This window comes from Brachycentrus maculatus, unplaced genomic scaffold, assembly GCF_059751285.1.
Source record: "Brachycentrus maculatus isolate JH-2025_06_01 unplaced genomic scaffold, ASM5975128v1 h1tg001173l, whole genome shotgun sequence".
NCBI lineage: Eukaryota > Metazoa > Arthropoda > Insecta > Trichoptera > Brachycentridae > Brachycentrus > Brachycentrus maculatus.
Genome location: NW_028281860.1, coordinates 161,636 through 176,269, shown reverse-complemented (window position 1 = coordinate 176,269; position 14,634 = coordinate 161,636). Strand labels below are relative to the sequence as shown.

At 34.3% G+C, this 14,634-nt stretch overlaps 1 long non-coding RNA gene across 1 annotated transcript; it reads left to right on the top strand.

Moving 5' to 3' along the window:
- The first annotated feature begins 6,494 nt into the window (after positions 1 to 6,494).
- On the top strand, positions 6,495 to 7,623 carry LOC148299348 (uncharacterized). Its single transcript, XR_015839096.1, has 2 exons — positions 6,495 to 7,348; positions 7,437 to 7,623. It is a non-coding gene; the product is annotated as an uncharacterized LOC148299348 (long non-coding RNA).
- Positions 7,624 to 14,634: the final 7,011 nt, after the last annotated feature.

The window sequence follows — 14,634 nt, the reverse complement described above, 5'->3', positions numbered from 1 at the left end:
TATTATATGGGCGTATCTCCAGTAACTATTATAAATTAAAATGTCATACAAAAAATAGGTCGATCGTACTCTAATCTAGTTGATGCCATATTTTTCTAGTAAATTACCGTCACTCAGTCTTCCATGTGCTTAAAATCGATGTACTTGCAGCCTGTTTTGTTACGTTTACCGAAATTTCTTACGAAAGTAAGAAGTAATTATAATTACCTCTTAATATTTTGGACTTTCGATACCTTTCAGATAGTTCTAGAAATGAAACAATTTTTTGTTACCAGTGAAAATAATTATTATAATTGTTATTTATTTAATTTACGTTGGACATGTAAATCGACTGAGTGAAGGAAGAACAGTAAAACAAATTTATAATGGTAATGTAATTGGAAATAGGAGCAGAGGAAAACCGAAAAAACCTGGCCTTGATCATACTTAAACACTTGAAAGTGGTCAAGTCAGGGGTCGGAATAATCGGCGGGTACGTATGAGGAGATGCATGAATGTGGAAGAGGCGAAGAATTTTTGCAAAGCTGTTCTCTCTGCCAACCTCTGCGAGGAAACCGCGTGATGGTTGCTTAGTAAACTATTAATCGTTGAACTAATGCGATCGCGGCTTTCTATTCATGTCAGGTTATCGGAAATTACAGGCATTTTCGTAAAAGGAAAGAAAAAGAAAAAAATGTAAATAATATAAATTGAAGAAAAAGGCAAAAAAGTAATACCCCTTTTAAAATTATGTAGGAAAACAATCGCATGAAGGATTATTTTTTTACACTGAATAAAGCCACCGTTTTATTTATTACATTAAAACGTAAAAAGTTTTTACAGGAATTATTTATTACAACCACTTACATTCCCTGTAATTACAGAGAATTAATGTTTTATCTTGAATCTACTATATTACGTTGATCACGTTAGCAAATTGAATTGAATTAAAACATAGAGTTAAAATATGGTAAAATTGCCTAATTAAATTTTAACGTTGGTATAAAAATAAATGTAGTAATGAGTGTAACATTGGAATCACTCGCTTGTCCATATATCAGTCTATACTTCTGGAAGCGAGGCGTCCTGGCGGCGTACTCGCGAACTGTATCCTGATGCAGCTACCAGCCGCAGAACAAATTGAGATTTGACTATCCAACATATAAAATATACTATTTTTACGTGGGAGAAATGACGGATTGAAAACATTTTCACGTTACAGTATTTTCAAGATTCTCTTTGAACATTTTTTGCTATCTAGACAAAGATGAAGAACAATATGAAGAAGTCGGGGTATTTACAGGGCTTACAACCTATCATCGGTGCAACATTCCCTACTCTACCCATGATTGACAACCACGCATGAATTTTTTTAAACTCCTATTGAAGATATATCATTGATCTCATGACACATTACATATGAGTTCACAACGGCCATCTATGATGGATTAAGAAAGCTTTTATTTAGCAGAGACCCTTTATTTGGATGTATGCAAGATCCAAACCTCGGATTATTTTTACATACTAAGGAACGTTTGAAAACATGCTTTTCATTTTTTTATACAGTTTCTAATTTACAGTCACAAAATTTTGAGTGTGTCCAAAACGTTGTGAATGTCATAGATTGTTTTTCCACTGACATATATACAAGGTGATAAGCCCTGCGCCTTCAAGGAGATGATTAAAAGATATTAATTAAAAATCGAGAATCGAACCCGGGAGCTCCCACGCTAGTCAAACGGGATAACGTTTTAAACATTTTTTAACCCTACGGAGCCGGAAAGATTTATATTTTTTAAAAAGGTTAGAAATTTAAAAAAACGTTGGTACTTAAATTCGAAATGTGTTTTGCGACCGATTGCTGCAACGGGGTACAGTTCGCGAATACGCGTCCCGACGGTGGCGGCGCGTCGGTCGATAAACTCCCCCACACTCCGACCCCACCCCCGACCCGCCGGCCATTTCCCTAATCTCGACGCGAACTAAGGTCGGAATAACGAAATCACTCTCACATCATAGTGCCGTTGTAAAACCGGCTTTACTTTATGCACCCCGGGTATAACCTTTAACGAAATCACCTTTTAAGAGTCCCGAGCCGAGGCGCCGGCTTAGTTTCGTAATTAGTTTGCGAGATACCGCTCTTCGGACATTCTGGGAAATTTTGAGAACGGTCGTGTCACAAAATTAATTGAGTAAAAAGTTCGGGGATTGTTTGCTAAAGATTCCAGTGTAGGTGTTCTTTACTTTAATGGCGAGACATGTCCTCAGACTGGAAGAGAAACGGCGTCGAATTACAAATTTTACAATAATCTTTTTACTTAAAAGAAAGGAAATGTCCCTACATACGTGTCATTAGAAATCAATACAGGTATTCTTTCTTTGGGCACGAAGATAAACTAGTTTTACTCAAATTCATCCTTTCTAGACATGTTGATTCTCATATTATTTTTTGACATCTCATCAAAGATGAAGAAGAATATGGAAGTCTGGGCATTTTCTTCTTCATCTTTGATGAGATGTCAATTTTTTTATGAAAACTAACTCCTTTATTTGGAGATAATCCAGATTTGTGAACCAGTATTTGGACACACTCAAAATGATGTTAATTCTCTATATAAAAGGAACCAAATGTGATTTCTGTATTCCACAGGAATATTTAACATGCTCCCATATTTGATGAAAAACAAATTAACAAAAAAGGTTGTTGGCTCGGATTCATCAAATTCAGAGGTACTTGAAGAAAAATCAATATATTAACATTTTGCGAACCATAAAATGTAACGATAACCATAAAAAGATTTCACGAAAAATATAAAGTTAGGAAAAATATTTTATTACGGTTAGAGCTTCTTTTTTTAGTTTTCTTTTACAGGTTCGTACTTAAGTTAGGTATAATAACTTTTCTTCAATAGATTTTTACATATTTCTTTACGATCCTTTTTTATAAGATAAAGATCACGAAATTTAACATTGGTATTGATTGATTCGATTAAAAATATCAGTAGGCAAATATGGATTGATAGTTTTACTTGGTAAATACCACTATTCATAAAATCTAATGTGACACGTGTTTCGATGCGACCCTTTTTTAAACGCCGATGTTTGAAAATGATGCGGAACGCATCGAAACACATGTCACAATGGATTTTTAAAAAAATAGTGGTATTTACCAAGTAAAACTTGCATTACAAGTCAAATAAGAGAATTTAGTCAGAGAACAACGTTTATATTCTTTACAATATTTTAAATATAATTTATTTTTGAAGCACTAACATTGTGATTTTCCAGTTTATAATTAAAATGTAACTTTGTTTTAAATCACTTTACAAATAAATTTATAGTGATTTTAAAACAAAGTTTCATTATAATTATAAAATATTTTAAGTGTTTCCAAATACTTGTTCAAAAACCTGGTTTATGTCCAATTAAGAGTTATTTTTCTACTTTATTTTCAATCATGGGTAGAATTGGTCAATGTTTAACGTCGTAAGCCCAGACTTATATAATTCTTCTTCATCTATGTTGAGATGTCAAAAAAATTGTTGATATTGTTAACCAGATGAGATGTTAGATTTCCGAAGATTTCTCCCGCCATTTGTCGAAAGTTTTGTCCTACGCAGCCCCGTCAGACAACCGAGTTCCGAAAATGATTTATATTAGTGTCCTAAACTTCTATCAATATGCTGAACTAGATGGCCAATATATTCCAAACAGACTCGAAGTTAATCTTCCGGTTCATTCATAATTCATGCCCTCGGACTGATTTCCATAACGCGATAGGGAAGGGGGGGTGAAAAAATCACAATTTGCCCCGTTCCGTGTAAAAAAGCGCGTACTCTTTTATCGCGATACAAGCCGGCCCGCCCTACGTCGCTCTAGGCGGGCCCTGAGACATCACGGTCATTACTATATAGGCGGAATGTGTACGCAAAAACGACACGGGGATTTCGTATCATTGTAAAGTGTGTTTTTTTAAGAGGTTTGGTTTTTAAACTGGCAACATCGTTTCTACAGAAAGCCAATTTGACAGTTGACGGTTGAGTTCTAGTCAGTAAGTTTAGTCATTTCATCATGAATAGACTGAATGACCATTTTGCGCGTCAAACGTTCAGTGAATGTATCATTGTAAAGTATGTTTTTTTAGAGGTTTGGTTTTCAAACTGACAACATCGTTTCTACAGAATGCCAATTTGACAGTTGACAGTTGATTTGTACTCAGTACGTTTTGCCATTTCATCATGAATAGACTGAATGACCATTCTGCGCGTCGTAAGTTTGGTGCATGGGCCAAAAACAACTTGATCCTCTTTTTCAACGCAAAATTTTGTTCACCGATGAGGCACATTTTTTGTTAAATGGCTACGTCCATAAGCATACTTGCCGAATTTGAAGTGGAGAAAACTCAAAAGCCTTTGTCGAGACGCCCTTACATCTATTAAAAGTCAGTTTGGTGTGCTTTAAGAGCAGGTGGAATCACTAGCCCATATTTTTCTGAAGACGATGTCTGCCAGAATGTCACGGCCGATGGAGAGCGCTACAGAACCATGATTACTGACTTCTTCGTACCTCAGTTGAATGGCATAAATGTGGCAAGGTTGTGGTTCAACAAGATGGCGCAACATGCCGCACGGCGGGTGGCACCAGCAATGTACTGCGGGAAATTTGAATTTGTATACTTCTAAAAAAAACACCCTATACCTTCGCTGCGTGCTAACATACGTTTGGGATTACCGGAGACAGTCGTTCGAAACACAATGCGAAAAAAAACACAATTCAACGCGTTACATAATCTCGACTGGCCGAATGGCAAATATGCGCTCGTGTATGTTAGGTACCTACATGCACATTACACGGCAGTATAAGTGAAAGGATAAGATAATAATCTGTTCTATAAGATAGTAAACGTTTTGTTAAATTAAAATTAGAATTGTTATACGTAAATAAGTATACATTCCGTGATAGAGAATAGTAAAAAAAAAAACAACATTATTTTGAATTTGTCCAAATACTTTTTCACAAATCTGAATTTCTTAAATTAGGGGTTATTTAAAAAAAAAATGATTACTGAGCTTGTCTATGATGGGTAGAATGGTGCATGTTACACGCGTGTAAAGTGATCACTTAACCAGACTATGACGGGTCGTAAGCCCTGTAAATGGCAGACCTCCATATCCTTCATCATCTATGTTGAGATGTCAAAAAATAACTTCTGATTGGAGATAATCCAGATTTGTGACCAAGTATTTAGACACACTCAAAATGTTATTAAAAATGAGTAATCCGATGCCCGCCGGTCTAATAAAAATCGGATTAGAGAGTTGAACTGTAGGTATACATATTTTATAACCGTTTTTATTGGTCGAAAATTTCCTAATCGAATAAATTCCGGCCATGTTAAATACCGTTTAGGCGAAATTAATTAATGAAGAAAGAATCTGGTTTATTAGATATTCAAAATGAGAAACACGTGAGTTACTTAACCGTACTTTTACTTTCATCGCAATCGTACGCCAATATACGCTAACATGACGCAAGCAAATCAGCGAAACACGTAATTATATTATTGGAATTTTGATTTACACTGTAGGAAAAATGAGAGTAAGGTTACAGGATCCGTGCACGACAGGTGTGGAAGACAAAACAATGATGCCGAGTAAAAAAATCCGAGACGATGCAAAAAAAAATGGGGAAATTGAGTTAATTTAAAAAGCCCCTTTGTACATATAACCGACGCCAATTTATGAAAATCGTGTATTTCTTTAAAAGATTTTTTTCTATTGTATCTAATTTCAGTAAATGAACAGAAAATAATATTTGAAAAAATGTAACCGTAATACAGTTAGTTATAATATATAAGTCGTAATAAAAAAATATTACGATAGTTTAAATTATAAAAAAAAAGTTTGCACTAACATGTGTATGAGAGTGTGGGCGTTGATATTGTTCAGAATTCAGACAATAATACTGGAGATAGAAAACAATATGAAAATAAGATTGAGAAAAGAAAGTAAAGAAGTTTTAGAAAATAATTATTTACGATTCCGTTTTACAAAAGAATGTCCACCTGCTTCACATATTCAGAACAACACTTCAAACATAGTATTCGTCAAATACGAAGAAATATTAATAAAAAATAGATTTCGAAATAACTCTATGGATAGTGACTAAGATGATCTTTTTATCATTTTCTGGACCGCAAGAGAGATTAAGTTTTGTCCCGCTTGTCACCCTTGGTATTTGAGATAAAATAAAATACATAAGTTTATACTGAGATACATTACAAGTATTAGGTACGGTATTTGGCATATTTGTATGAAAAAATGATGACATCAGATTTAGGTGAATAAGGGGAGGTTTCAGAGGGTGACTATCCGCTTATTTTTTGACTTTCGTAAACTTGTTAAACTTATAACATATATCTAGTATACAATCATATGTTTGGTGCACCCTTCACCGGGCAAAGTGCGGTCTTTTAAGTACATACTTAAAAACAGCTTATATGACTACAGTATCTACTCAATGAATTAGGGCCACCCATTATTTTTTTGAATACTCTGAAATCTTTTGGATTATTATATTTATTTTACATAAATACTTTAAGTTTTCTATTGACATCTAATGTCATGTGTATTACCTTCAATAATATGTAAAATATACCTGGATTTTTTAAGCCTTTACAAAATTTCAAACCCTTTTTCTGAGAAAGGTCCCTAATTAGCACAGGTAGACTGAGAGTTGAAAGTTCAAAAAATAGTCCTATCTCATTTATTAGTGAAGTTTCTTGAGTTCTGGTTGTTGTTTTGTTCAGAGAGGTTATATAGTTATCGTGTCTTGTGAAAAAAACTTAATTTTTAATTTTAGTTCATAAAGTATAAATTTTTTTTGCAAACACAAGTGTTTTTTTTGAAAAGGCAAAATGGGAAAAAGTAAAGACATTTCTGAGGAAAAAAAGTCTAGTGTTATAGTGATACTGAAATTAGGAATACTATCTAATAGAGAAATTTCAAAACAAGAAAACGTTTCTCGTCAAACAGTGGACAGAATTTCAAAATCAATAAAAAATCAGTCACCCGCCACCAGCAATCGGCGAAAGAACTGTCGTAGGATTAGAAAAACAACACCGAGGACTGATCGAAAAATCGTTCAAAGTGCCTTAGAAAACCGTAGTGCATCAGCAAAAACATTAAAAATAAAATCGGAAGAAGAGGGTTTAAATATATCGGTATCAACACTGAGGCGACGTCTTTGCGAAGTAAATCTGAAATGCAGGCGCCCTGTAAAAGTACCAAAATTGACACCACGAATGAAAGCGGATCGATTAAAATGGGCCAGGCTACATCGAAATTACTCGGTGGATGATTGGAAAAAGGTATTTATTTAAATTTAATTTTCAACATATCATTTTAGTAAATAAACTTATATATTTGAATTAAACTTAAATTTTCATTATTTTTCAGGTCATCTTTAGTGATGAGTGCCGGTTAGAAGCCGTGACAGAGAGCCGTCGATTCGTCAGGAGAACACCAATGGAACGTTACAATGAGGCATGTGTGGTAAAAGTTATCAAACACCCCCCTGCAACAATGATATGGTCATGTATTATTAACAATTTACCTGGGCCGTTGTTTTTCGTGGAAGGAACAATGAACCAAAATTCCCATAAGCAGGTCCTCGAACGAATTTTATTGCCCTTCTACCATACACTCGACCCAACAGAAGGTCCATACACCTTCATGCAGGATGGGGCACCTTGCCACCGGGCTAAATCAATAATAAAATTTTTGTCTAACAAAAATCTGCCTTTGCTCCCCTGACCTGGAAATTCTCCGGACCTTAATCCTATGGAAAACGTATGGAGCATGTTAAAAAATAAGGTATACTCATTTCCAAATCCGACAGAAGACTGTCTAAAAAAAAATATTCAAAAAATTTGGTCAGAAGACGAAGAAATAAAAAACATGATAAAACAGTGCATTTTAAGTATGCCAAAAAGAATTGAGGCAGTTATTTCTGCCAAAGGTGGAAATACTAAATACTAACTATATTTATATGAAAATATATGCATTATTTAAGCGTAATAAAGTGTTCATGTGTAAATAAAATTCAATGTTGTTTAATTCAAGGTTTTCTCTGAGTTATTCCTGATTGAATTGAGAAATTGCGCGAAATTCTGGGTGGCCCTAATTCATTGAGTAGATACTGTATTTATTTTGGGACTCAAATATGTCGAATATTTGATGTGTAGCTAACGGGTTCCATCGCCAAATAGGGTGACCATTGGCTTTATACTGAATAAAGATTTTATTATCTTCAGTTCGAACTCTGTTCTAATGGAAAAGAAGGTCTGTTGACGACAGTCAACAGTCTGGGTTCTCCTGAGTAATTTAACGTGGTTTTCTCCCAGCAATGAGCAAATGCCGAGAAGTTCCCGATTGGCCCACACTAGATTTTAAATAAAATAAAATAAAATAAATAGATTTAAAATAAGGAATGAAAATGATTTTTTCTGGCGTTTTTCATGTGTGTGATAGAATCCAGGATTCGGACCTCACATACTAATGAAAGAGTTTCTGCTCAATAAAAAGCTTCTTTTCATCTCAACAATAGATGTCTCTAGTGAAGTTCTAGTGATTCAAGAACAATGTTTCAAAATTGGTTCTTCCAAGAACTTCCAAGAATTTGAGTAGTGTGGTTGTCAATAATTAGTAGAATTGGTGAATGTTACACGTGTGTAAAGTGATCACTTAATCCAGCCTATGACATCGTCATCCCGGTAAATGCCCGGACTTCCATATTCTTCTTCATCTGTGATGAGATGTCAAAATAAGGACGCTCAAATCATAATTATTCAAATTAATTAACTAAAGGACATGGTCATAAAGTATCGGTTTTGTGACCATGTAAAATCGACAGGAACAATCAAATTACATGGATTAATATCTCACGAGACAGATATAGCAAGAAAGATGGCGCTCGCAGAACGGATAAGAAACAGGAGAACAGCGGGATGTGCATGGTCATCCCACCGTATCGTGTAGTAGTACGGGCGGCCTTGCAAGGCCGGCGCGCACGCGCGCTAGAGGCGAGCAGAATGAAAGGGTAGCGCCGCGGCGGGGCGGGGTAGGCGGAGGGAGGGGGGATCCTCTCTCGGAGGACGTCGGCCGAGTTTTTTCCTCGTCACCTGTTCCTATATAGTGGCGAGTTCCGGCATCCCGTGAATGCGGGGTCGGCTCGATAAATGCCCACCTATGTATGTGTATCCAACAAGTGTGCGAACTTCATAATTATCAAAAAAATAAATTAAACACTTCGTAGTCGTACAGGAGAAAGTGACCAACTACCAAAACGTAAAATGTTCAGGAGGGCCATTTAAGTCACTTTTGCTTGGCAACAAAATAAACACCAATGCAGTTAGTCATTTTTAACAAGTCAACATATTATAGTTCCAAGTTTAAAATCCTTTGGGATTTTTTCAGGGCAATATTAAGCTAGCATGATATCAAATTGTCAATGATCACGTTTTTGTAAAACAATGCACTTGGTCACTTTCTCCTGTATGACTACGACTTGTATAATACCACTTAATGAGTTTTATTTCAATACATTCGCCTAGTTTCGGAGCACAGTCAACTTTGGAAACCTATGGACCAATGCATAGCTGTGGGTTTCTCCAAACGCTTTTTCAAAGAACAAAACTTTAGCATTCCATATATGAGTAGTGACGTTGTTGTCACAAATGAGTGAGGTCATTCTTTATATTCAAAATAAAATTTATGAAGTAAGTCTTATTTTTTGATGATTGATTACTGCATAAATATTTTTTGTTGTATTTTATAAGTAGGTACTTCTGTAAGAACATGTATCGGAAGTTCCACCTAATGGTTAAATGGGTTTTGCTCTCTTGTAAAGTAAGCCCAGATGGAATTGGCTACTTTGGAGATTAAGCCGATTATAACGCAAGTCTCGAGCAGACGATCGCATCGAAAAATGCTATTTTTACAGCGACTTGTCATCGAGCAAATATTCGCGAAAAATAAGTAAAATTATTATATGATTTTTGTTTTGGCGGAAAATTAGGTCGACTTCAAGGACGCTACATTTTAATGTGATTTTACGAGCGTGATGTTTTTTTAAATAAAATTTTAATATTTTTATAACTTAATATATTTATACGCTATGCAATTAACAAGCAGCTGTAAACACAGGGATTTTGGAAACCCACATAACCTCCATACCGACCCTATCTCGGCAAAACATTGTAAACGCCAGTTGGATAAAGAATCAGCCAAATGCCAGGTCGTAAGCCCTGGGATACTCAGACTTCCATCTTCTTTCATGTAAAAGAACGATAGATGTTTCATATTCAATTAAGACACCTATAATATGGATAAATAATGTTTACAAAGGGTCGATATACAGCAAGAACAACGACAGTTGCTGACTGATATCAAGGTCCGGAAGATGTCCTATCTCGGGCATGTGCTTAGAGGAGAGAAGTACGAGCTATTGCATCGAATCATAAGAGGCAAATTTGAGGGTCAACGAGATGTGGGCAGAAGACAGATCTCCTGGCTCCGGAATATACGAGATTGGACAAGGATCAGGACCGTCGAGGCGCTGTTTACAGCTGCCCAAGACAAGGACAATTATGTTTCATCAAGTGATAGTCGATGTCAGGGGGACCTGACATGACACGACCAGAAGAAGAGGATAGTAATGTTTGACATAAAAAATAGGATGATCAGCAACTTTGCAAAAGCAGTATCTGAAACAAATAGTCATATAAACTTGAGGTATTTCAAAGATTCAGGACAATAAAAAATACACAATGAATTATTAATTTGTCGCAAATATTTGCGAGTGGGTGATTGGTGAGTAGGTCTAGACAATGAATCACAGGTGATTTAAATTTCTAACCGTTATGTTAAATTTTACAACGAGTCATGCAGGGTAGGCAGAGAAGATAGAACGCCTTATGACTTTCTCTTCCCAAGCACAGTTTATTGCATTGAACATCGGCATGAATACGTTAAGAAGAATAGTAATATTCGCACCACTTCGTTAATTAGAGCAATTATAAGTCCTTTCACCCGTTAACAGATATCATCAGTGTTGAGATGTTATTAACATTACTTACAGTGACATGAAATTTTAAAAAGGCAGTATATTTTATGCTTTCATTAATTGATTCGTCACTTTGTGGTATAATATATATCCATTTTAAATTCAACCTTTTCTTTGGTAAATACCACGATTTCTTTAAATCTAATGTGACATGTGTGTATGCAGTTCCAAAATGAAATGTCAGTACAAAACTTAAATCACTCATACAGATTAGCAGCATACAACTTACAAGAGTTAGTAGGACCTATTCTCTTTTCCTTATCTACCATTATGTTTTCTATTTCCGTACACAAGTAATGTTTTTCACTCTGTTCCTTCACTAACGTCATATGTATCTGATAAAAATCTACTTTACTCCGATAATCTAAATGTAAAATCGATAACCTTTCATTCATAGAATTAACGATCAAGTTGACATCGTTTCGACCCGATGCACTATTGGGAGAAGACAGGAGTCGGAATACACCAAAATAAATATTTTAAAACACGTATAAAACATTTCAGATAAATAATTCAGTTTTTGTTGTATATAATAAATAAGGGGCGTTACTAACAAAAACGTTTACATAGTTATCACATCGTTTAGGAAGTTATAAACAGAAAAATCAATTTGTGATTTAATTACTCGCGGTGTTTCTGTTTTAAGACATTCCATTATTTATAGTAGGAGTTAATTGTTAACTGCAACAAAAACTACGCAGATGTTTACGTCGATATTCGTATATTCTTGTGTTTCGAGTACATTGATTTATAATGGAATGGAAATAGATATTGTGAAGAAAGTTGTAAAACAAACAGATGCCTAAGGAGAAGAAAGCTACCGTACCGTTGACCCGAATGCAACGGAGAACAGCGCATAGCGCGACTTTTAGACAAGAAACACACTCTTCTTGTCGAGAGATTTCAAAGCGAGGATAGTTTTATATCGGGGGCAAGATCACGATCAAAGCGTAGAGAAGAAATGAATATTTCATCTACTGTTTATATATTTTTCGATTAAAATAAGTTTGGAGTACGGTCCTTACAATATATTGCCTATACCCAAATTAACCAGCTGCCTGACATTTAAAATAGAACCCAATCAGGGATCTAAAATGAATGAACTGAAAAAAAATACATGGAAAGATATTTGTGTTAGTGCTTAGTTATATTTTCTCTTTTTTTCCTTTAAATATTCTTCTTACCTTACGTTTTTTATAAACCTATTTACTGTACCTTTTACTAGTTCATATTTTCCATTTAGCTCCGTGTATTCTTGTTTGTTACTTTCTTATCTGTTTTCAGTGTTAATCCCATGTCCCAAAATGAGTAATGAAAATTACTCATCGGGAATATTATATATGTGACTTATGTATGTAATATGTTTAAATAAATATAATAATATAGCTATTGGGATATTCTACTAATACAGATAACACGTGGGAAATAACTCTCATTTTTTATATAGTAAAACGACAGCTATTGCATTCGGTTTTTTCAACATACATATTATTTGACCAGTGACCGGATTTCATTATTACCGATATCATCAGACTGGAGTCGATAACGACGAAACCCACCAGTGGGCAAATAAAATAATAATGGAATATATAGTAATATATACGTAATTGTTTTGTTATATAAAAATCCAGTTCCACCAAGAAATATCAGTGTAAAACTTATTTTTATTAATAAGATTGCACTTTAATGAAAATTCTGTAGCTTTCTGCATGATAAAGTTTATATCAGCAAGATATACTTTGTATTAGGATTGAACCTAGGAGCCTTGCATCTTATATTAAAGTCACGATGCACCATAATGTTTAGTGGTCAACGGATGTTATTTAGAATACATAATATGCCAACTCCGATAGAGATAGATCAAAGGTGTTAACCCCGAAAGGTCAAATCGAGTTCGTGATTTAACAATAATTAATCGATACAAATATGTTCAAATAGTAAATGAATATTTAATTTAACTAACGTTTATGACGAATGGGTTTATGGGGAATACTTTATTCATCTGTAACGTTTATGCATTATATGATTAGCAATAAAAGAAATACATGAAAAAAGGAGTTTAAATTTTTTTATAGTGTGGTTGTATAATAGGTAGAATGATGAATGTTGCGCGTGTGTAAACAGATCACTTAACCAGCCTTTGACAGGTCATAACCTTATGTCGAATTTTTTTATATGCTTATTTACTGTACCTTTTATTGCTTTATATTTGACATTTTGCCCTGTGTTTTCTTCTTTTTTGCTTTCTTATCTGTTAACTAATCTTTTTAAGTCTTGTTAACCTTAATCCCATGTCCCAAAACGAGTAATGAAAATTATAATCGGGAATATATGTATGTAATATGTTTCAATTAATAAATAAGCCTTGTATATACCAAGACTTCATATTATTTTTTGACATCTCATCAAAGATGAAGAAGAATATGGAAGCCTGGACATTTACGGGGCTGACGACAGGCTGGTTTAAGTGATCACTTTACACACGTGTAACATTCACCAATTCTACCCATTATTGACAACCACACTACTCAAATTCTCGGAAGTTCTATATGTATGAACCAATTTAGAAACCTTGTTCTTGAATCACTAGAACTACACTAGATACATCTATTATTGAGATGAAAAGAAGCTTTTTATTGAGCAGAAACTCTTTTATTAGTATGTGAGGTCCAAATCCTGGATTTCAATCACACACATGAGAAACGCCAGAAAATACCATTTTCATTTTTATTATTTAAGCTTATAATTTGACCAGATAATTTATTTACAACATTTTGAGTGTATCCAAATACTTGTTAACAAAATCTGGATTATCTCCAATTACAAGAGTTATTTTCATATTATTTTTTTGACATCACATCAAAGATGAAGAAGAATATGGAAGTCTGAGCATTTACGTAAATGCCCAGACTTCCATATTCTTCCTCATCTTTGATGAGATGTCAAAAAATAATATGAAAATAACTCCTGTAATTGGAGATAATCCAGATTTTGTGAACAAGTATTTGGACACACTCAAAATGTTGTACCAAGACTTCCATATTCTTCTTCATCTATTTTGAGGTGTCAAAATGAAAGAGATGAAGTATCAAAATATTTCAAACAAATATATATGAAGGACACGAAATGTGTACAGAAATATGTTTTTTTTTTAAATGCTATCGATTACCTTACCGTATGTAAGGTACTATACACTACACTTAGTTAAGTACATACGTAAATACTAATAAAAATCTCGAGTTTGACTAGAAATACATAACCATCAATTTACAATTATTTACGCAGATTTCAGTTTTTTCATATTTTTGTGGAAAATGTTGGTCTGATTCATCGTAATCCCACGAGCTTAATGTTTTTCGAGTTGCGAAATTGGTGGTTGTAGAAAGTACGATCATTTCAAATCTACAATTTGTGATCAAATGAATCATATCAATAATATTAAGAAATAAACGTGCATTAATAATACAGCAACATCGAACAACAGAGAACATCGTCGTGGACTAATAAGTAATTATTTTTCGGAATTTGCAA